Source organism: Diadema setosum, chromosome 20, assembly GCF_964275005.1.
Source record: "Diadema setosum chromosome 20, eeDiaSeto1, whole genome shotgun sequence".
NCBI lineage: Eukaryota > Metazoa > Echinodermata > Echinoidea > Diadematoida > Diadematidae > Diadema > Diadema setosum.
The window spans coordinates 9161964-9186175 of record NC_092704.1 but is presented as its reverse complement, the minus strand read 5'-3'; positions in this window follow the sequence as shown (position 1 = coordinate 9186175).

The following is a 24212-nucleotide window of genomic DNA, read 5'->3' as shown; positions in this document are numbered from 1 at the left end:
TTTTCTTTTTCTCCTGATCCATGGGTAGCATGTACAGCTCTATCAGGGACCATAATCATTACCTAATCATTAAAACCAGTAGGTACCCATGAACACACCTTGGTCAAGGGGGACTCAGTGGGTTGCATTCCTATCCAAGGATGCACGTGACACGCGGAACCGAATCTGGGGACCTCTGAATGGAAAGTTCAGAGCTCTATCTGAAACACACAGGGCCGGGGCGCCGCGTTTTTAAAAGTGGACGGGGGGGGGGGGGCGTTATATTTCTGCTGCCACTTCCTGGTTTCATCAGCTGACAATTTTCCGGGGTCATAAAAACCCTGCTTAACCACATTGTTCTGGTGCCACTTCCGGGATTAAAAACAAGTGGGGGAGGTGGTTAGACCCTATGTATTCTTATGTATTATGCCCCCCCCCCCCTCCCCCGGTTGCACCGGTCCTGATACAGGTATGACATATAGAATTTGCTCCCACTGAAAATACGATATTCATTGTGTACGGGTGAGAAAAAATGTATATCAAAAGTTTTAGGGAGCCCTTCAAGTGTCTTTCGTTTCTGTTGTTGCCCAAGTACATCATAATACGGTGTCTCGTGTTAAGTTGAGAATTAGCTCCCGGTCATCGCATGAGCGCTTTCCTCATCGGCAGGTTGCGGTCGGACAGTTCCGCCCACCTCTCCGAGTACGGTGGCCGTGTCTTCAACCAGTAACGTCACGGTAGACGAGGATTCCTCCCGGTCGCGACGGGCTGTGACGTCGTCCATGACCGCTGCGTCGCCTCGCTTCTTTCGCATTAAGCACCCGTAGATGTTGCTGCGAACGCGGGGGTTGGCGCCGACGTAGAGGAAAGGGTTGAGGGAGACGAGCACGCAGAGAAGCACGAGAGAGGCTCGTTCCATGGTTATGTAATAGCGGTCCTCGAAGAACGCGTGATGGTAACCAAAGATAGCTACAATGGCTCCCGTCATTTCTGTCACGTGATAGAGACCCCAACCGAAGACAAAGGCCACGGTGACCGGGGAGCTGAGGGAGAAGAGGTGCATCTGGATCCGGCGGGAGCCATTCCGAACACGGGGCGGTGGTCGGTGATTAGGGCTGGATGATGCGTCTACTCTTGGCTCTGGAATGTGACGGCTCGCCCACTTCTTTCGCCTCACAGACACTTGGCAAAATACGATGACGACGACTGGGCAGACATAGAGGGCGACAAACAGGAAGATAGTGATCGCCAAATAGTCGTTCGCTTCAATGGTGAAGGCGGTTTTCAGTCCCAACGATATGCCAATTAGCAGCCCTCCTGTGGATGAGAATTGGAATTCCAGTACTTACTCTCTGGTGTACACAGATTGCATAATGTTGAGGAAATGTAATTTGAAGATAAACTTAATTAACAACTCCACAGGGATGACTGTCGTGAATTTAGGTTCATGGTCATTTTTCTGAGTTTGAATGTAAAAACAGACAAATGTCATTTTCAATGTTAAAGTATCATCATCAAAATAATACACACACACAAAAAAACCCAAACCAAACGAAATCTTTTCAATGATATCGCCTTCGTTACAAAACAAGAAGTATTTTTGAAGATATTTACATTTTTTCGATATTTTCACAAGCAGCTGCTTTAATCTCAACGATTTATCAGATTGATGAAATCAATTCAATTTTCAATTTTCAATTTCATTTCATTTTTCGACAAGAACATCATAATCATCACTTTTTTTATTAAAGGGGCCCTGAAATCCAAATGCACGTTGATTTATGATACCCTCAACATCACTTGCAGTGAAACGAATATTTAGAAACATTCCATATATTTTTAACGATTTTTTTTCTTCTATTTTTCTTCAGATTACTTGGGAACGCCCACAAAAAATCCTTCCAAACCAATATTCTTGAGATGACCTCATCTGTCAATCATTGCTAAAGTACTGAAATGTTTAACAAAAGACATTGGAATGCACCTTCCCCTCGACTCAGCATAACTTGCATGTTCCCTTGCCATGTCTTTTGTTAGTCACATTAATATGACAGAAACATGCAAGTAAATATGCCTAGTCGGGAGGAAGGTGTATTCCAATGTCTTTTGTTAAACATTTCGGTACTTTAGCAATGATTGACAGATTATGTCATCTCAAGAATATTAATATTGATTGGTTTGGAAGAATTTTTTGTGGGCGTTCCCAAGTAATCTGGAGAAAAATAGAAGAAAAAAAAATCGTTAAAAATAAATGGAATGTTTCTAGATATTTGTTTTACCGCAAAAGTGATGTTGAGGGTATCATAAATCAACACTAATCAAGATGCATTTGGATTTCAGGGCCCCTTTAACAGAAAATAAGGTGCGTAAAACTATGTACGATGAAAAGAATGTACAAGGATTGTGACACCTTACGATAATTATACATTGTCATGAAACTAAAGTGATGACTATGACTATGTATATTTCATGAAATCGATGTCTCTGTTTCTTTCGTGTGTGTGTGTGTGTGTGTGTGTGTGTGTGTTTGTGTGAACCCCAAATTGTCATCGCCATTAACTTGATGTTGGTGCAGGAGTTGAAAATGGTATGCTATTATGACGAACAAGATTTCTCTCTCATCTCTGAATAAGCGTGCTCGTGCTTCACCCTATAAGCTTTTCGTAGATGTTCATACACGATATCTACTTTGGATAACTTGATAGGCGTTTCGAAGAAATATGACCCAGATAATTGTTGTATTCCGTATCTGGTTTACTCATTAGTAGGCCTAATAGTCTCAGAAAATCTACAGGAAGTATAATCACGGTAATAGAACAAGGAAGAATGTAGAAATAGGAGCAGCTCCTATCAGAAAAGCAACAAAGAAAGACATGAAATATTAGTATTTCGCAGTATTATTAACAAGTCAGCGATCTTTCAAGTATAACATTATTTTCTTCGAAATGGAATGTGTGCTCGCGAAAGCTACAAAGTTCCTCTAACGAACAAGCAGGTAGTTGTGATTACTGTCTTTAAATGATCTCTCTGAGAGTCGTCGTTTCGTCACAATTTAGAATAATTTTATTACTCACTTATGCCTATAATAACATCAAAACTTTATTTTCCTTGAGTGAGCGAAAAATGTGCACCCACCAGTATTCCATGTACCAAGGGAAAAGAATCACAATAAAAAAGTACTAGTAAATGATTGCTCATAAAAAGCAAACACACTCCTTAAACTTTGGCGTTCAGGCAGAATAAGATTCGATTTGGCGTGTCCTTATTCTCTTTCTTTAACTCTGAACGGATAGAGGTGATTAATGAATTAAAGTAATGGTAGAACTTTTTGACCATGATTTTGCTTATCACTATTTATCAGCAATTTATGATAATATATATTATTTTTTATCTTCATAATTATGTCTATAAAAAACCCATTTTTGATAAAATTCTTGATAAAGACGCACTCGCTGCATGTAGGAACTAATTAGTACACTATTCAAATGTGTTGACTTAAATCGGTTTCGTCATGATTTCATCGTTATATGGACTAAAAACTTTGGTTTAGTTATTAATTTCAAAATAAGCCTTGTGTTACCTGTTCATGCAGTCATCTTTTAAAGCTTTAAACAGTATTTTGGTGATTTTATTACTCTTTAGTCTAGTATTGATTTGCATTGTATATTGTTGTGAAATGTAAAAAAATGAATGCACTTCAACCATTTTCATAACTTTCTTCAGTTGTTGAAAAAAGGTGAAACAAATCGAGGGTTGTGATAATATTTTTGCTGTGAGTCATATCTTGTTATCCAGTAGAGCACAAAAATAATAGTCCGCAGAGATGGACACAACCTCTTATTCAGTTCAGAACGTCTGAAGATAATATGTCTGTGAGCACTTCCTTGTTTTCACTCTATATTCTCACATCTCCTTATGATTTGAAATGTTGCCAATGTCGTCATTATGATTTCCATCATCCGATTCCATGATTTCTTTTTGTAATTCTTCAACAGTTTCGACATAGCATTATCCTAAACTTGGTATTCTTGTTGTTTCTGATGTAGAAATGGAGCGAGTATTGTATCAATACGTATCGCGGTGTATTTCCTGCTGTGGTGCTCACTAAAATAATAACTAATGACTTCGGTATTAATCGTCTCCGATCGCCAGATGTTATTACTTATGTCGCTTAGTAAGCCATAGACGACTGGGATAATAATCACGGAACATACTACTGCACATTAGCGTCAAAACACCCATGGTAGGGCTGGTAATGGGCCATTTCAGTCCGGAAAATTAATAGTATTCTATGTGTACTGCATCCTCTCCGTTATTACTCTATTGGTGGCCCGCCATGATAAAAGGATCCGAAAGTCGCTGACGACTGAGACGAGAACATCGAGTTTTAAGTTAGATCATCAAAATCGGTCAAAACTATCGAATTGCTGTTTTGGCAAAATGTTGTAATCAAATGTATTGTCTGTCATCTGCCGAAATTTCGAAGCTAAATGATCAAAGGAAAGGCTATTGTCAACAGGTGAAAACTGTCTTACCTCACCTTGATCACAATTGCGTCGGAAAGAAAACTTTGAAGGCGATTTTCTCGAAACGCTGACTTCCTATACACCGCTCAACATGGTCTCATAAAATCATCAATATCTTCGTAACCGAGTACAGAGATGTCGTGTTATATAATTATGAAATCAAAGCGGAAGAGTAAGGGAATAATGTCATGTCATTTTCAGAAAATCGACCCTCCTCGACTTTTGGATCCTTTTGCAGCAGCGGGTCACACTGGTATAGGAAAAGCTTACCTGCCCATATAAAGCAGCATACCATAAAGGCGCCCTTCTTACTTCTCCATTTCAGGGCGAAGGCGGGCTGCTTGATAATAAGGTACTGGTCCACGGTAAGAGCAGTGATAGTAATAGCCATAGATGTCATCACAGTCTGTAGAGAAAAAAAAAATCAACAGCAAAACGCTATAAATACAACAACAGTTTGATTTAAGTTTTGTCAGGGAGGTGAGCCATACCTGATTTGGTTTACGAATCATTTGATCATGTCAAGTCATGGCAGGCAATGGAGGTATTACTCAAGAGGTACATGGATTCGAATAAAAAAAAAAAACAAACCGTAAGACATTATATCAAGTATGCGTGGAAAATTGGTATCATAGTAACTGCTCCGATTTTTTATTTCACCGAGGCCGAATATAGGCCCTACCACTTTAAACTGAAATGACTGCCCCAGCATGCAGGCATGTTGTGTATATCCACCATGTGTGTATAATGGGGCATGGCAGAGAATTTATGCGCTATATAAGATGTCATTATTATCATTGTTATTATTTTTTTTATTATTATTACTATTATTTTAAATGATAAAATAATACCAATAACGTGCCATTCCAGCATTACGATTGAACGAATTCTTGCACCATAACTCAAACAGTGAATGCCACGTGACCCAAAATTCAGCCAGTCACAAATTATCTTCTGAATGCTCTATGTACATCTATGAAAATGAAATCATGTCGCTAGAGACTTTATGTAAGGTATATACAAGTTCGTTTTCTATCGCTGCAATACTCAGCATGTTCTAATGTAGCCTTTCAGTAGATCACTCTTTTCAATGGATATATACCTACTTTTTGTTACCACTGCAGAGTGCAGAGTATGCATTTTTCCTATTCATTCGTTCATAATATACATTGACCGCATCAAACTTTATGATCTGCACAGCTAACAAAATTTTAACAATATAATGGTTTATTCATATATACCTTTCATTTGTATCACCTTCTTGTTAGATGGATATAAAAGCACAGATGAATTGAAAATTGAATAACATTGAACTCTCTGCATGTTCTAAAAAGGAACATAAATATACTTTGGTTACACCAGTGGCTAAATGGGAAGCAGTTATTGATTATTGTGTTTCTTTCCGCATAAAGATGCACAAAATTAATATCTAATAAGAATCCCCCAACAAACACACGCAAGTACACGCACCAAACGAACATGCATACACCATGCACTTGTACAGCAATAACACATTGACAATCATATCCGAAATATGTGGACCTCACTTACGTTCGGAAAGTTATGTTCGGAACGTTATTATGTGTTAATTAAAAAAAAATTGATTACGGAGAGATAGTTTGTAGACCGAGGTGTGAAAGCCAAGATGAGGTTGCTAAACATGCACTTTTTCTTTTTAAACTTAATTTCGGTATATCGGATATAACATTTTCCAGATTCTCATGACTTCAAGGAATGGTTTAGTTTCGGTCGAGATTGGGCTTCAAGTTTTCAACGTTTGTTCATAATTTTTGTTTTTACTTTGTTTTTGGATTTCTCAGCCATTCCAAAACCACTTTTCATCAAATAAACTTGAATTCTTCTTAGAATTGTATGCATGCTCTTTAACATTTCATAAAGTGGTTTCTTTTATTATCTCGCAAAAAGTTAAAAGCTGAATCCTCATCCCAACAAATTAATACTATACATACCATCCCTTTTAGTAATTCCTCACAAATCTACCACAGAAACCCACCGAAATGACAGAGGTGAGATACAGGGCCTACTTTGCCACAAGTAATCACAATTTTGAAGGGGTCATCCCACGAGACCGACACCCACGAGTCATACAGCCTACGAGTTCGACGTTAAAAATAGGTCCGTATCAGTCATACAGCTCACAAGTCATACAGTCCATTGAGTTCGACACTATAGGTAAAAACAGCCCACGAGTTCGACAGATACAACACGGGGCTTAATGTGTTGGTCTCGTGGGCCTTGTTAGCTTAGTGTCGAACTAACGGGCTGTATGACTTGTGAGCTGTATGACTCGTGGGTGTCGGTCTCGTGACGCTCAACCATTTTGAATCAGCTCTATATATCCCCGTCCCCTTACATCTCTCCCCCGTTAATCACACCTACCACTCGAGCGATTAGGCCTGCGGAATATTTGGCTTGGTTCCACGTCCAACTCCCCGTGAATGCGATCTCGGCCTCCCACTCCACATTCTCGACGCCCCATGAAAGCATGAACAGCTCGTTGACGACAGCGAGGTTGACGACGAGCACGTAGTGTATCCTCCGTCGGACGTGCCCGAAGGCCACGAGCGCGTAGATGAGCACGGCATTGGCCAGGAGGCCGATCAGGACGACGAAGATCACGGCGATGAAGAGCGAGAGAGCCAAACGCTCTCTCTCCTTCAGCGGTAGCCAAAAGTGATCATCTGAAGAACTGTAATAACTGTACCCATCAACATTTTCCTCAAAAGCAGCTTCTTCGTCACCAACCAAAGCAGTGTATTCTACAGTTGCTGGCATGATTATGACGTGGTACACTGAATAACATTGAGAACACATGTGAGCGAGAGAAAATTACCTTGGATTCCACAAGACAGGATACGCTAGCTAGTTTTGGGAGCTGGAAATATGGCGGCGCAAGTGACTTATCTATATTTTCAAGTGCTACGAAACATCGGTGTGTTTTCGCTTGCATCGTCCAAGCCGGAAGAGAGATCACGCAGCTATACCTGACTCTATATTTAGACTCATAACGGAAAGTGGAAAAAGATACCGAAGCTGTACAGGAATGAAAACAAGAATTGGTATATTTATTGAAATATAGTACAGAGAGGGAGAGAGAGAGAGAGGGTGGGTGGGGGGGGGGGGGGAGGGTGGGAGGGAGAGTAAAGGGGGGGACAACGAAATCAGCAAGAAATCTCAGTGAGAATCTCAGTGAGATAAAATAAAGCGACTCGCGTTCTCCAACATACTCTGTGAATGGACAAGTTTGACGTTGTATACAGGATTTCAGAGCTTTCCAAGACACCCGCGTCTGCAACATGCCTTATGATTATATTCATGGCGGGCAAATTGCATCCCTCAGTTGTTGCTATGTTGGACAAGCCTCGTGCATGCTTCCTGATGACCGAGGACAACCTCCGTTTAAAACAACAGCTATGACAACAACTGTATATGCATGAAATTTGAATATTGGTAGAAAGCCAGTCTGCGAAGCAGAGGTTAAATCGGCTTGGAAAAGAATGAAGTGCATATACATCGTGATCATTGTCTGCATCATCAACGTGGTCGTCGTTAGAAAAATTATAATCGCCATCAACATCGCCATCACCGTGCCTATATTAATGTAATCAGGAAGAAGGAATCGTCGTCATCACAGTTTGCATGGATTCAGAGCAAGAGATCTGAGGGAAGGGAGGAAGTTTTAAGTCTCGTTGATGGAAGGGAAGTAAGAGACCTTCGTCTTCAGCAATACACGTACTCTCAACGTGTTATTTATTCATTTACTCATTTATTTATTTATTTATTTATTTATTTATTTATTTATTCATCTATTTATTTATCTATTTATTTATTTTAGCAACAGGGGAAAAGTCTTCCATAATGAAGGACGACTACTCATAGTGATATAATAACGTATACTTTACACACGTGAATAAACGAATAATGTTTTGTCTGTAAGAGGACTTCATGATGCGACATGTTGAAAGATCGACAGCTCGATTTTCCGAAGCAAGTTTACCTTGTGGCTGGGCGAGTTCCGCTTGAGTTGCTACCAGCTCCCAAAAGTGAGTAAGAACAGCGATCAAGACATTATTGTCTCCTATAGATTCTGAAACTGAACATTATTCTTTGTAACGATTCAATTATGGGATGACATATATTTTGAGATAGCACTATGCGGTAGCACCGCAATAAAGCTAAAAGAAAATTATTTTAGTGGAGATGAGCCTCTCAGGTGATGGTTTTGGCATTTTCAGTCGTTTCGTTGGAAAAATTCTTTCAGCCCGGAAACCGTGTCAAAGGGTTGTCGTAAGTTTAAAGGCATCATTTACCATTTGCAGATGAAACAAAAACCCAGCTTTAGTGCTTCAGAACAGTTCTAAAATGTGTGTTTGGGATAGAAACAACCAATGTAAAAATTTGAATCGGTATAATAAATGTTAAGTATTGTTGAATTTATTGTTGAATATAACAATAGTTATAATGAAAATGTTTCTAGACAAACCGTCTAAAGTTATGGTTTATTGAGAAAAATAGTGATATCTCCTCATACTTTAGGCTTTATTGCAAAAATGTTATACGGTAGGATGTTTTGTGATATAACTGACCTATACATATGCATCAATGTGATATCTCGAACATTTTTAAAATCGCTGCATGCTCACAATGGTAAACAGTACCTTTAACCAAATAACAGAATAACGTACAGTTCACTCTAGGTTCAATGTATATAAGTATATCTTACATAAAAATCATTACTTCACCCCCTCTCATCAGGACACTTTGGAGCCACTGCCTTCATAGAATGAATGTGTGTTATATCGAAAATATATGGACGAAAGCGCCTTGTCTGTCAGAGCGCTGAAACTTAAAGATGTCTTGTTTATAGCAGAAAGCGACTTAAAGTTGTGTCTTACAAGCTGCATTATGGGCTTCTCATATAAGGCGCGCTGATACGAGTTGTTATAGCAGGACAATCTCATCTGCCCGTCTAATGAGGCCCCTATATGAAGCCATTTTTGAAATGTCGAATTTCTACCCTGAACAATTAAAGCGTCTGGACGAGTGTGAGTTAGAGCTAAACCGAGTCATCGCCGCAGCACGTATACATTACCTTTGATGCAGCTTTCACCGCCAAACAAAACACTACACTATAACGTAAGACAACATAATGCAGTTTTAATGTTCAAGTACACCATGATGCATGGTATACAGTATGTAGATCTATATATTTGGGTTGACGTGTCGTGTCTGAGCTGTCAGGTGCGGATCCAGGAATTCCGTAAAGGGAGGGGGGGGGGGTGGGGTGGGGAGGCCGCAAAGCAGTTTATATTTCTGGTGTCACTTTCGGGTTTGATAAGCCGACAAAAAAAAGAAAAAAGACTTTAAGCGCTATTTTCTTTTGCTTCTATAATCGGCTGAGGTTTTTACATTTATATTGGTCATCGTCCGATTTCATGCATACTTAAAAAAAAAATAGGAACAAAGAATTAAAGGGGGCGCCTGGTGCGCCCCCCTCCCTATCCGCCACTGACTGCATGTGGATTTCATACATGCACTGTAAGAGATATTTGGTCTTTTACTGTTTTGTTTGTTGTTGTTTTGCTTTTTTTCCCGTGGTAGCGATGTTAGTATATATAGAGCCACTGTACAATCGGGACTCGGATAAACGGAAACATCGCTTTTGCGGGACGATATCAACGTGACGTATAATAATTTGAATAAAAAACAAAAGACCAGAAATGAACCCACTCGTTGCGACGTTTCGCCAATATCAATGGAGTTTTCGGGCTCACAGTCGCCATCGCTTTCAGTCAGGCTGAAACAGGAGCCTGACCATTTTCCCTACTGAAAAACCCCCTTACCATATTTTCATTTGCCATTATTCCTACGTCTTTGACTCAATTATTACCAAATTTGGTGACTTTTCCTAAAATTTTATTGCGAACATTTTGATATAAAATTACACTTTGTCTATGTTTTTCGTATCGCTTGTTGCCAAAGCAACCATGAACGGCCAACCATCGTCTGTCGAATTTTGCACGTTTTTCTGTTCCTAAATTCAATGTTGGGGTCACGTACAGTTTGAGCTGCTCTTCCCATGTGCCATATTAATTTGACAGCAATGCATCAATTACCGACAAATAAATTGGGGGGGGGGGGGGGTTCACAATGTGCCCTCTGGGCTAGGGAAGGGTCAAAATAATTTGGGCTTTGTAGGGTTAAACCACTTGCTTTTGATTAAAGTCCATAGAACTTACAGTAAAAACAAAAACAAAAACAAAACAAAAACAAAACCACACACACACACACACACACACACACAAATATATTGCAATCCGCATACTTCTGTATGATCTTAATAAAAATTGAAAAATAACAAGGAACAATCTTAAATCACGCAGCGAATAATAGGAATATATTTCCAAAATGGTGGAGCGCAATATGAACCACCATGAATAAAATGATGTTTTGCCAAGATATGACACGTTGCTCCCAGTGTAGTTAGAATAAAAAAATGAAGGAAGTATAGCAACTTAGCCAGGAAGGAACGCAAGAAATCCTGTTTCACGACTATAGTTTCAACACATGATGATCCCTGAATAAATACATAACTCCATAGTCGACGAGGTCCCTCACCAAGCAAAAAACAAGACAAAACAAAACGATACATTGTAAAAACAACACATAAAGGAAGTGTACTGTATACCCACCAGGCCCGCAGGATGACAACGATAGACTTGTGCTTATAAGCCAGCTTTGGTGGCTGTCGAGGATCAGAAAGTTCTGTGTTATCCATCATTAATGTTAGATTTAACACCATGGGTGTTAAATCTAACACCGATCAAGTGTCAACAGAGGACCACACCCACAGATGTAGAAAGTATGTTGTGATGGTGTTGAAAAGTGTACACCTGGCACTTTGTGGTGTTAATTTGACACTGTACAGTAGCTGTGATACTTTTGACAATGCGCTGGTGTTAATTCAACAATGACACCACATGGTGCTTGATTTGATTTTGCTGGTACATGTATTAATGTTAATGGTAAAGCACCCGCCCAGCTTCAATAGGAGACCACACCAACTGGTGTTACTGTGGTGTAAATGTGTTCACATCTTCTTTGTTTTCTTAAAAAATCAAGTACTTAATAGTAAAAGTCTTGATCGTCTTGTTGAAGTTCAAAATAAACAAAAAGAACAGTAACTAAGAAACTATTAAAAATACAAACTTTAGAATAGTATTTTGAAGTGACTTGGATGTGTTAATCTAACACCACAAATGAGCACCGGAAAGTTAACACCAGTTCGGTGTTTAATATTTAGCACCAGACTTTTTGCAGTATACATCACAACTTCTGCTCATTTGTGTGATGCGTGTTCGATAGCTTCCTCATGCCAATTTCCCACGGGGGGAATATCCTCTATCAGGCATTATTCGAATTCTCCAGTACAGAGTATCTCGTTCTATATCAAGAAATTGACATGCATAAGAAAATGCTTTGATAAGTTCCCATATTTATTCAAGTCCTGAATAAACAGTGACCGCTGAGCCCATCTCACATGTCATGGGATCTAATTTCTGAATAAATAAAACAATGACTACACATACTGCATGTGACAGCTAATGCAGCCATTCTGTTTTGGCAGGTGATTTTATGGTTAGCACGTTTTATTCCCACATTGCTTCACGAAAAGAACGATGGTTGATCAATTTGGAGATCGATATCTGACATTTTGAATCGTGAATTTGTTCAGTGCCGCCGGTTAGAGGGAAATCAGTCCAAATATTTGTTAGTCTGATAAGAAAGAGTAAAATATTACAAGTTCAAAGGTATGAATTTGATCGATATCGGATGAAAAATAAGGAAGTTATAACATTTTGAAGTTTTGCTATTTTGGAGGAAACAGTTCTTGAACAGTCAATGTGCAAATGGCGAAGTGAACATGTCATTCCCTCACAACTTACCATATAGTTTGTATATAAATTTTTGAAATTTCCAATTTTTTATTCAAACGCAATTATGCCCGAGGCTCAAATCTTGGTATATCTAACTGATCACTATTCTGAAGTTATTCAACCAGGAATTACGTCATGTTTCAGACTTCAATGACAGAAACACTGATTTTTTGTCATTCTTTTTTTTTTTTTTTTTTTTTTTGTACACGATCAATGGAAAATTGTGAGGGTATGACATGGATAACTCAATCATTTGCATATTCCTATCCTCTGTACGAGAACTGTTGTGCAGAAATTAGCGACCTTCAAAATAAACTTCCTTATTTTTCATCCGATTTCAGTCAAATTTTTCCCTTTGAACTTGTAAGATTTTCCTCTCTTTTTTTTTATTAGACTAACTTTTATTACACCAACTTTTATTAGACTATCTGGGCCCCGTTGCTAGAAACTTTGCGTTTAAACGCAACTTGCAACTGATTGTCACTGGCCAATCAAAATCATTGTTGCATGCATGTCTTCTTAATAGGGCAGACCCTGAGCCAATCAGAATGGTTGTTTAAAAATTAGCGATTATTTGCAATTGATTGCAACTTTCTTGCAACGGGGCCCTGGACTGGATTTCCCTTTTAAGGAAGCAATGAATGCTTGTACGGAAAGTGAACATTAGAATGAAGTCTCGGCAATCCCTCAGTAGGGAGTACGCAACGAAGATACAGTGTACTTCTGTTATAACGAACACGGTTATAATGAAATCCCGGTAAAAACAGAGTGAAAATTCGGACTGCAACATTATGAGCTCTATGTTTTTTCATCGTTTATTTGTTCGGTGATAACGGAATTTCGATATAACGAAAGAAACCTGCCGGTCCCGAGGTCTTCATTATAACGGGAGTCCACAGTAGGCCTATAGTGCCATGGGGCACGGCAGTTGCTGCTTCGGGTCTTGAATCACGGACTTAGCTCCCGGTCATCGCGTGAGCGCTTTCCTCATCGACAGGTGGCGGTCGGACAGTTCCGCCCACCTCTTCGAGTACGGTGGCCGTGTCTTCAACCAGTAACGTCACGGTAGACGAGGACGCCTCCCGGTCGCGACGGGCTGTGACGTCGTTTATGACTGCCGCGTTCCCTCGTTTCCTTCGCACTAAGCACCCGTAGATGTTGCTGCGCACGCGGGGGTTGGCGCCAATGTAGAGGAAAGGGTTGAGGGAGACGAGCACGCAGAGAAGCACGAGAGAGGCTCGTTCCATGATTAGGTAATAGCTGTCCTCGTAGAACGCGTGGTTCCAACCAAAGACGAGAGCTACAAAGGCTGCCGCCATTTCTGTCAGGTGATAGAGACCCCAACCGAAGACAAAGGCCACGGTGACCGGGGAGCTGAGGGAGAACAGGTGCATCTGGATCCGGGGGGAGCCATTCCGAACAAGGGGCGGTGGTCGGTGATTAGGGCTGGATGATGCGTCTACTCTTGGCTCTGGAATGTGACGGCTCGCCCACTTCCGCCTCACCGACACTTGGCAAAACACAATGACGGCGAATGGGCAGACATAGAGGGCGACAAACTGGAAGATAGTGATCGCAAGATAGTCGCTCGCTTCCTCGCTTACTGCGGTTTTCAGTCCCAACGATATGCCAATTAGCAGCCCTCCTGTGGATGAGAATTGGATTTCCAATACTTACTCGCTGGTGTTTACAGATTGCAAATATTGAGGAAATACAAACTTGAAGATAAACTTAGTACAAATTGACGGGGATGACTGTAGTGATTTTTTTTTTCTGAGTTTGAATGTAAAAACAGACAAATGTCTTTTTCAAATTGTTAAAGTATCATCTTAGAGCCCCCCCCCCCCAAAAAAAAAAAAAAAAAACATTTTTTTTTTCAATTATGATGCCTTCGTTACAATTTTTTCTTCGCAAGCAGCTGCTTTAATTTCAATTATTTATCAGATTGATGAAATCAATTCAATTTTCAATTTCAATTTTATTTAATTTTTCGACAAGAACATAGTCTTATATACATCACTTTTTTATTAACAGAAAAGAAGAAGCGTAAAACTATGTAGGATGAAAAGAATGTAGGGCTTACAAGGATTGTGGCGCCTTACGAGTATACAAAGTCATAAAACTCAAGTGATTACTATGGCTATATGTATATGCTTATGACTATGTATAGTTTATGAAATCGATCTCTGTTTCTTTCTTCTTCTTCTTCTTCTTCTTCTTCTTCTTCTTTTTTGTCGCAACTGTTAAGCAGAGTGAACCTATCCAAATTGTCATCGCCATTAACTTGATGTTGGTGCAGGATTTGAAAATGGTTTTATATGCTATAATATGACGAACAAATTTCTCTCTTCCATCTCACGAAATAAAGCATACTCGTAATTCACCCTATAAGCTTTTCGTAGATGTTCATACACGATATCTACTTTGGATAACTTGATATGCGTTTAGAAGAAATGTGGCCCAGATAAGCTGTATCCAGTATCCGGTTTACTCATTAGTAGGTCTGATAGTCTCAGAAAATCTACAGGAAGTATAATCACGGTAATGGAACAAGGAAGAATGTAGAAAAAAGAGCAGCTCCTATCAGAAAAACAACAAAGAAAGACATGAAATATTAGTATTTCGCAGTATTATTAACAAGTCAGCGGTCTTTCAATATTTTCTTCGAAATGGAATGTGTGCTCACGAGAAATAAAGCACTGCTAGCGCGAACGCTATAAAGTCCCTCTAAGTAACGCACAAGCAGGTAGGTGTGATTACTGTCTTTTCGTCACAATTTAGAATGATTTTATTACTCACTTATGTTTATAATAACAAAAGTTAAAGTTTAAAGTTAAAGTTACCTTTGAAACGCTTGAATTTAACAGTGTGAAGAGATATCACACTGTGTTCACAATGTGTTCACACTGTGGTTCTCACATTGTGGGGCACTGTGTTCTTTCCAGCAGGGATGGTAGGGATGCTAATGGGTCATTTCGGTTCGGAAAATAGTACTATTCTATATTGCATCCTCTCCGTACGACTTGGACTTGGTGTAGGAAAAGCTTACCTGCCCATATAATGCAGCATATTATGAGAGCGCCCTTCTTGCTTCTCCATTTCAGTGCAAAGGCGGGCTGCCTGATAACAAGGTACTGGTCCACTGTAAGAGCAGTGATAGTAATAGCCATCGCTGTCATTACAGTCTGTAGAAAAGAAAAATCAACAGCAAAACAAAACGCTATAAATACAACAACAGTTTGATTTAGATTTAGTCAGGGAGGTGAGCCACCTTGTCCTCTCCCTGGTTTGGTTTACAAGTCATTTCGTTGACAATGAAGGTATTACTCAAGAGGTACATGGATTCGAATAAAATATAAGACATTATGAAATGCGTGGCAAAGGCATCATAGTTAACTGCTCCGACTTTTTATTTCACCTAGACCGAATTATACCAATTAAAACTGAAATAACTGCATGCAGGAATGTTGTGTATATCCGCCATGTATTGTGTCTACAATGAGGAATGGCAAGGCATTTTTTAATGAGAACGTACCATTAAATGTAGCATTGCAATTGAACGGATTCTTGGTACAGTGTAGACATATTGCACAATCATGTACCATAACTCAAACAGTGAATGTCACTTGACCCCAAATCCAGCCAATCACATAAATCATTATCTTTTGAAAGCTGTACGTACATCAATAATAATGAAAGTATATCCCTTTAGACTTTCTGTATGGTATATACAAGTTCATTTTCTATCGCTGTATGAATACTCAGCATGTTCTAATGTAATCATTTCAGCAGATCACTCTTTTCAATCGATATACCTACTTGTTGAAAACTTTGAAGACTTCCGTGGCGGTAAGACGTTGGGTGGTAGAATGAAGGCTTAAAGGGGCCCTGAAATCCAAATGCACGTTGATTTATGTTGATTTATGACACCCTCAACATCACTTTTGCGGTGAGACGAATATCTAGAAACATTCCATATATTTTTAACGATTTTTTCTTCTTTTATTTTTCTTCAGATTGCTTGGGAACACCCACAAAAAATCCTTCCAAACCAATCAAAATTAATACTCTTGAGATGACCTCATCTGTAATCATTGCTAAAGTACTGAAATGTTTAGCAAAAGACATTGGAATGCACCTTCCCCTCGACTCAGCATAACTTGCATGTTCCCTCGCCATGTCTTTTGTTAGTCACATTAATATGACAGAAACATGCAAGTTATGCTAAGTCGAGAGGAAGGTGCATTCCAGTGTGTTTTGTTAAACATTTCAGTACTTTAGCAATGATTGACAGATGAGGTCATCTCAAGAATATCAATATTGATTGGTTTGGAAGGATTTTTCGTGGGCGTTCACAAGTAATCTGAAGAAAAATAGAAGAAAAAATCGTTAAGAATATATGAAATGTTTCTAGATATTCGTTTCACCGCAAAAGTAATGTTGAGGGTATCATAAATCAACACTAATCAACATGCATTTGGATTTCAGGGCCCCTTTAACGGTGCACCACGTGTTCTTTCTAGGGTATGTGTTTGGCCCTGAAAAGGGCCTACCCAGTCCCGGGACGTTTCGGCTAGCATGTTCTCTCCGTTCTCAAGGGAAGCCTGAAAAGAATACGTGGTGCACCGTCAAGCCTTCTACCACCCCACCTATACTTGTTGTTTATGCATTGTTTCTGTTCATTAAATGGGAAGCAGATATATTGATTACCGTGTTTCTTTCCTCATAAAAGAGCACAAATGATTAATAAGACCTCTCCCACAAACACACACAAGCACACACACACCAACATGCAGACACATGAGCTTGTGTACAGCAATAACACATTGACACAAAACAGTGGGGTTCATTAACAGTTGCAATCAAATCTCAAACAGTTTTCATTGTTGTAAATAGTTTTTCTTGTTGGAAAGAAAGTTTGAACATCTTCTCGCAAAGAAATTTTGAACATGTTCAAAATTTCTTTGCGACAAGGAAAACTGTTTACAACGATGAAAACTGTTTGCGAATTTGATTGCAGCTGTTAACAAACTCTGAAATACCCTAGAATTCGCTGTGCTCGCAATCATTCGCAGCTCAGTGAGATACCCCCTTTAGATATACTTTTCCACAAGTATTTAGTGATCACAGTTTTAAATCAGCTCCCCCTCCCCTTCCCCTTTCACCTCTTCCTCCGTTCATCACACTTACCACTCGAGCGACTAGGCCTGCGGAATATTTGGCTTGGTTCCACGTCCAACTCCCCGTGAATGCGATCTCGGCCTCCCACTCCACATTCTCGACGCCCCACGAAAGCATGAACAGCTCGTTGACGACAGCGAGGTTGACGACGAGCACGTAGTGTATCCTCCGTCGGACGTGTCCGAAGGCCACGAGAGCGTAGATGAGCACAGCATTGGCCAGGAGGCCGATCAGGATGACGAAGATCACGGCGATGAAGAGCGAGAGAGCCAAACGCTCTCTCTCCTTCAGCGGTAGCCAAAAGATATGATATGAAGAAATATAATAACTGTACTCATCAACGTTTTCCTCAAAGGCAGGTTCTTCGTCCCCAACCAAAGCAGTGTATTCTACAGTTTCTGGCATGATTACGACGTGGTACAGTGAACAGCAATTAGAGCACCCGTGACTCGTGAGTGAGAGTACATCTGGATTCCAAAAGACAGGATACGCTAGCTATATAGCTTTCAGAGCTGGAAATATGGCGGCGCATGTGACTTTTCGATATTTTAAAGTGCTACGAAACATCGGTCTGTTTTCGCTTGCATCGTCCAAGCCGGAAGAGAGATCACGCAGCTATACCTAATTCTATATTTAGACTCCATAACGGAAAGTGGAAAAAGATACCGAAGTTGTACAGGAATGAAAACAAGAATTGGTATATTTATTGAAATATAGTACAGAGAGAGAGAGAGAGAGAGAGAGAGAGAGGGGGGGGGGGGCTGAAGGGAGAGTAAAGGGGGGGGGACAACGAAATCAGCAAATTAACCTCAGTGAGAATCTCAGGTGAGATAGAATAAAGCGACTCGCGTTCTCCAACATACTCTGTGAATGGACAGGTTTGATATTGTATACATTAGTTTAGAGCTTTCTAAGACAACCGCGTCTGCAACATGCCTTATATATTCACGGCGGGCAAATTGCATCCCTCAGTTGTTGCTATGTTGGGCAAGCCTCGGGCATGCTTCCTGATAACTGAGGACAACCTCCGTTTAAAACGACAGCTATGACAACAACTGTATGCATGAAATTTGAATTTGGTAGAAAGCCAGTCTGCGAAGCAGAGGTTAAATCGGCTTGGAAAAGAATGAAGTGCATATACATCGTGATCATTGTCTGCATCATCAACGTGATCGTCGTTAGAGAAAAAAAATCACCACCAACATCGTCATCATCATGCCTAACGTAATCAGGAAGAATGAATCTTCGTCATCACAGTTTGCATGGACTCAGAGCAAGAAATCCAAGGGAAGGGAGGAAGTTTAAGTCTCGTTGATGGAAGGGAAATAAGCGACCTTCATCTTCAGCAATACTCTCAACGTGTTTTTCTTTCATTTATTTATTTATTTTTTCAACAGGGGAAAAGTCTTCCATAATGAAGGACGACTACTCATAGTGATATAATAAGGTATACTTTACACACGTGCATAAACGAATAATGTTTTGTCTGTAAGACGACTTCATGGTGCGACATGTTGAAAGATCGACAGCTCGATTTTCCGAAGCAAGTTTACTTTGTGGCTGGACGAGTTCCGCTGTAGTTGCTACCATCTCCCAAAAGTAAGTAATATGCCATCAAGACATCATTGTCTCCTATTGATTCTGAAAATGAACATTATTCTTTGTAACGATTCAATTATGGGACGGCATCTGAGAAAGCGCCATGCGGTAGCACCGAATAAAGCTAAAAGAAAATTACTTTAGTTAAGATGAGCCTCCCTGGTAACGGTTTTGGCGTTTTCAGTCGTTTCTGTGGAAAAAAAAAAAAAAAAAACTTTTTCAGCCCGGAAACCTTGTCAAAAGGTTGTTGTAAGTTCAACCATATAATAATGTAGAGTTCATTCCAGGTATATAAGTATATCTTACATAGAAATCACTAGTTCACCCCCGCTAATCAGGACACTTTGAAGCCACTAGAATGACAATTTATGCATTATATCGAAAATATTGTGGACGAAGGCACTTAAAGGTGTCTTGTTTACAGCAGAAAACGATTTAAACTTGTGTCTTGCAAGTTGCATTTGGGCTTCTCACAAGGCGCGCTGATACGAGTTTTTCATATAGCAGGACGATTTCTCGTCCAATGAGGCGCCTATGAAGCCATTTTTGAAAAATCGAATTTCTACCCTGAACAAGGCATCTGGACGAATGTGAGTTAGTTAGAGCTAAACCGAGTCATCGCCGCAGCACGTATACATTACCTTGATGCAGCTTTCACCGCCAAACAAAACACTACACTATAACGTAAGACAACGATTATGCAGTTTTATGTTCAGGTACATCATGGTATAATATCTATGTTGGTCTATTTGGGTTGACGTGTCGTGTCTAAGCTGTCAGGGGAGGATCCATGAATTCCGTAAAGGGGGGGGGGGGAGGCGGAATTATATTTCTGGTGCTACTTCCGGGTTTCATCAGCTGACAAGTATTTCTTGTGCCGCTACGATCGGCTGACAAGGTAGTTTATATTGGTCATTGTCCGATTTCATGCATACTTTTATTAAAAGAGGAACAAAAAAATTAAGCGGGGGGTGGGTGCACCCATCCGGTAGCCCCCCTTTTTTTTCTTTTACATTTCTTTTATTAAAAATAATAAGGGGGCAAGGGAAGGGTCAATATGACTTGGGCTTTATACACGTCATAGGGTGAAACAACTTGCTTTTGATTAAAGTCCATAGAACTTGCATTGAAAACACAAATCACACACACACACACACACACACACACACACACACACACACACACGCACACACACACACACACACGCACACACACATATTGTAATCCGCAAACTTCTCCATCTGATTAATCATCGCAAAATAAGAAGGAACAATACTCTGGTATATCCATGCAGTGAACCATAGGAATGAATATACTTCCAAATTGGTGGAGCGCAATATGAACCACCATGTATTATGAAATCGTATTTTGCCAGGATATGACACGCTGCTCCCAGGGTAGTTGGAGTAAATGAAGAAAGAGTTCAGCCAGGAAGGAATACAAACGACCCTGTTTCATGACTAGTTTCAACACATGGCGATTCCTGAATAAATATATAAATCCATCATCGACGAGGTACCTCACCAACCAAAAAACAAAACAAAACAAACAAACCAAGACCAAACAAAAAATACATTGTAAAAACAACACATTAAAGGAAGTGTACTGTAGCCAACAGGCTGACAACGATAGACTTGAATGTGCTAAAAAAAGCCAGCTTTGGTGGCTGTCGAGAATCAGAAAGTTCAGTGTCATCCATCACACTGTAGGAAATTAGACTCAAAAACATCGGTGTTAGATTTAACACCTTGTTTGCTGCTTTGGGTCTTGAATCAGGGAAAAGCTGTGACCTCATCCACTGAACCACACCATCTTCTTATCTACATAATACACTGCTACTCTATTTGAAAGAGAACAGCACCCTACTGATCAAAATACACAATCACTGCACTTTATTTCTCCACTCACATTTCTCTTGTTCGAAAATCACAATTTAATCATCATGATGCAAATACCATGTGCAGACCAAGCACCCCATCATCGAGTTGACTTTCAATTGTATCATTAATGTGTGAGGGTATAACGTCAAAAGTTTGTTTGGATCTTATAACACACACACACACACACACACATATTATATATATACATTTATTTATTCATTCATTAACTACACTATTCTTTTCACTGAAGTGATGCAGTTCCCCTAAAGTCTGGCATTGTATATATATATATATATATATATATATATATATATATATATATATATATATATATATATATATATATATATATATATATACATATATATATATATACATATATATATATATATATATATATATATATATATATATATATATACATATATATATATATATATATATATATATATATATATATATATATATATATATATATCTGTTTGGTGTATATATCCGTCAGGAATAAATAGTGTTTGTTGAGAATTGCTGAAGATCGCCACAGCGTGAAACCGCCGGTAGCGGAGAAAACGCCAAAGCACAGGTACGCCTAATATATACATATAATCTATATATATATATATATATATATATATATATATATATATATATATATAACATTAACTACAATCATCTTTTTCACTGAAGTGATGGACAGTTACCCTAAACTTTGACATTGATAAATTATAATTTTTGTTGACATGACCATGGTTGATAGCTATGACAATTTTCCCCCTGACAACAGGAACTATAGAAGGACTTCCCATCTGAATGAAAACGAAAAGTATCTTAGTTTATATTTAAGTTCTGTGAAATAATTTCGTGGAAAAATAAATAGTTACCACAAGTATGATAACCATTGAAAAAGAAATGTCTGGAATCAGTTTGATCTTCTTTTCTATGTATAGTAATCCATTTATTTTCCATCCCTAGAAAAAGTATATAAAAAAGAAAACATTCCAATGAAATGCTCACAGTTTCACCATAACTTGCAGGAGACAAAAAATTGTCTCTCTCATCTGTCTCATTGTTCTAATATATTCATTTTCTTGATAATCAAAATTGCACATCCTGTGAAGTATAAAATATTTCAACATAAATTATGTAGCATTTAACATTCATAATTAATAGTTTTCCTTCAAGTGATTCTCACACCATACACTTGTTATCCATAATTTATTTGAATAACTTTACTCTGCTAGCTACACAATCACACAACCATCTGGAGATTTGTTTGTGTTATCCGAGTAACTGAATATTTATGCTGCACTGAACATTTAACAAAGTCTCTTGAAAATATACATGTACAGAAAGATTTTAATTTAAAACATCAAAGCATGACAAAACAATACAGAATTACTGAGTACCACCAAATTTGTCATAAAATACAGAGGTAGCTACTTCCTTTAAAGGGAAGGTAAACCCAACGAGCAATGTGGATTGAGTGAAAGCAGCAACATTAGTAGAACACATCAGTGAAAGTTTGAGGAAAATCGGACAATCGATGCAAAAGTTATGAATTTTTAAAGTTTTGGTGTTGGAACCGCTGGATAAGGAGACTACTAGAGGATATGACATATGAGTGGACAAGAATACAAAGAAAATATAAAGGAAATCCAACAAAAATTCACTTTTCTGGAATTATGAAAGAGCAATGGACCAACCTCTTTCAGAAAGCAGGGGGAATAATTGCTACCCTTAACATATGTCAATATCAAGTTGATGGAATTTGTAATTTTCATGAAAAATGGATTTTTGTAGAATTTTCTTTATATTTTCTTGGTATTGTTGTCCACTCACACGTCATAACCTCTAGTAGTCTCCTCATCCAGCGGTTCAATCACCAAAACTTTAAAAATGCATAACTTTTGCATCGATTGTCCGATTTTCCTCAAACTGTTACTGATGTGCTCTACTAATGTTGCTGCTTTCACTCAATCCACATTACTCTTGGGGTTTATCTTCCCTTTAAAGAAGTGACTTAAAACGAAACTTGCTATTGTTTATTGCTTCAGCATAAAATTTGATTTTCTATATTTATCTTGAATTTGACAGGGATTGGCAGGCAGTGATCTTGTAAAAATCACTCTACATATTCTTTACACATTTAAAAAAAAACATTTTGATATTTCGCATTGTAAGACTCCTCTGTTGAGGAATGCGGTGAGAATGAGTTGTTGTTCTTTCTTTATACTGCCATGCATTCTCCATTTGCTCAAAAATGTCTAAATGTTTTATCCTGATCATGAAAAATAATACCACTCAAAACAAGAGCATTGTTTCTTTTCATACTTAATTCAGGGGCGGATCCAGGGATTCTGTAAAGGGGGGGCAACTAATATTTCTGGTACCACTTCCGGGTTTCATTTCATTTTTTTTCTTTTTATTTCTTTTGTTTTTAGTGAATGATAAAGGGGGGCGTGCGCCTGTTTGCAAAGCAATGACGTATCATTTTTCACAAATCATAGCTTGTAATAAATCTCATTCATACGCACATTCTCCAGCAATGCATAATCACAAATTAATTGCATTGGAAAATTATCGTCTCAATAATTTTGTAACGTCTATCGACCGAGCAAGGTAAACTGTTGAAAAAAACAAAACTGCCTGTCAGAAGAAACTGACCAAAGACCATTCTGACATTTTGATAGGAAAGAGGAGAATGCGACATGCCGTGAGCAGTTCACAAAAGTGCAACAGCAAATAAGATTATGAGCAGGCTTGTGAAAGCTGACACAAGCATCCAAGACTAAAAATAATAAGGATAAGATGGATTACACATCATCAATATTCTAATAGTACTGTGATCATTTCAACTCTTGTTCATGAAGATCTGGTCCTATGAAGATTTGGTCCCTACAATCTTTCTTACCCCGGTGTCTGACAGTAATTTGTTGAGCTGGGTCATTTTTTTTTTTTCTCAATGCCTCTGCCACGAAGTGTCACTGGAGACATTATTCATGATAGCATACAGAGGGCAAACTTTCAACTTTTGCAGCATTTGTTTTCAGACACCAAGGGAACATTCCGTGGGCTGCTAATCCAGATGT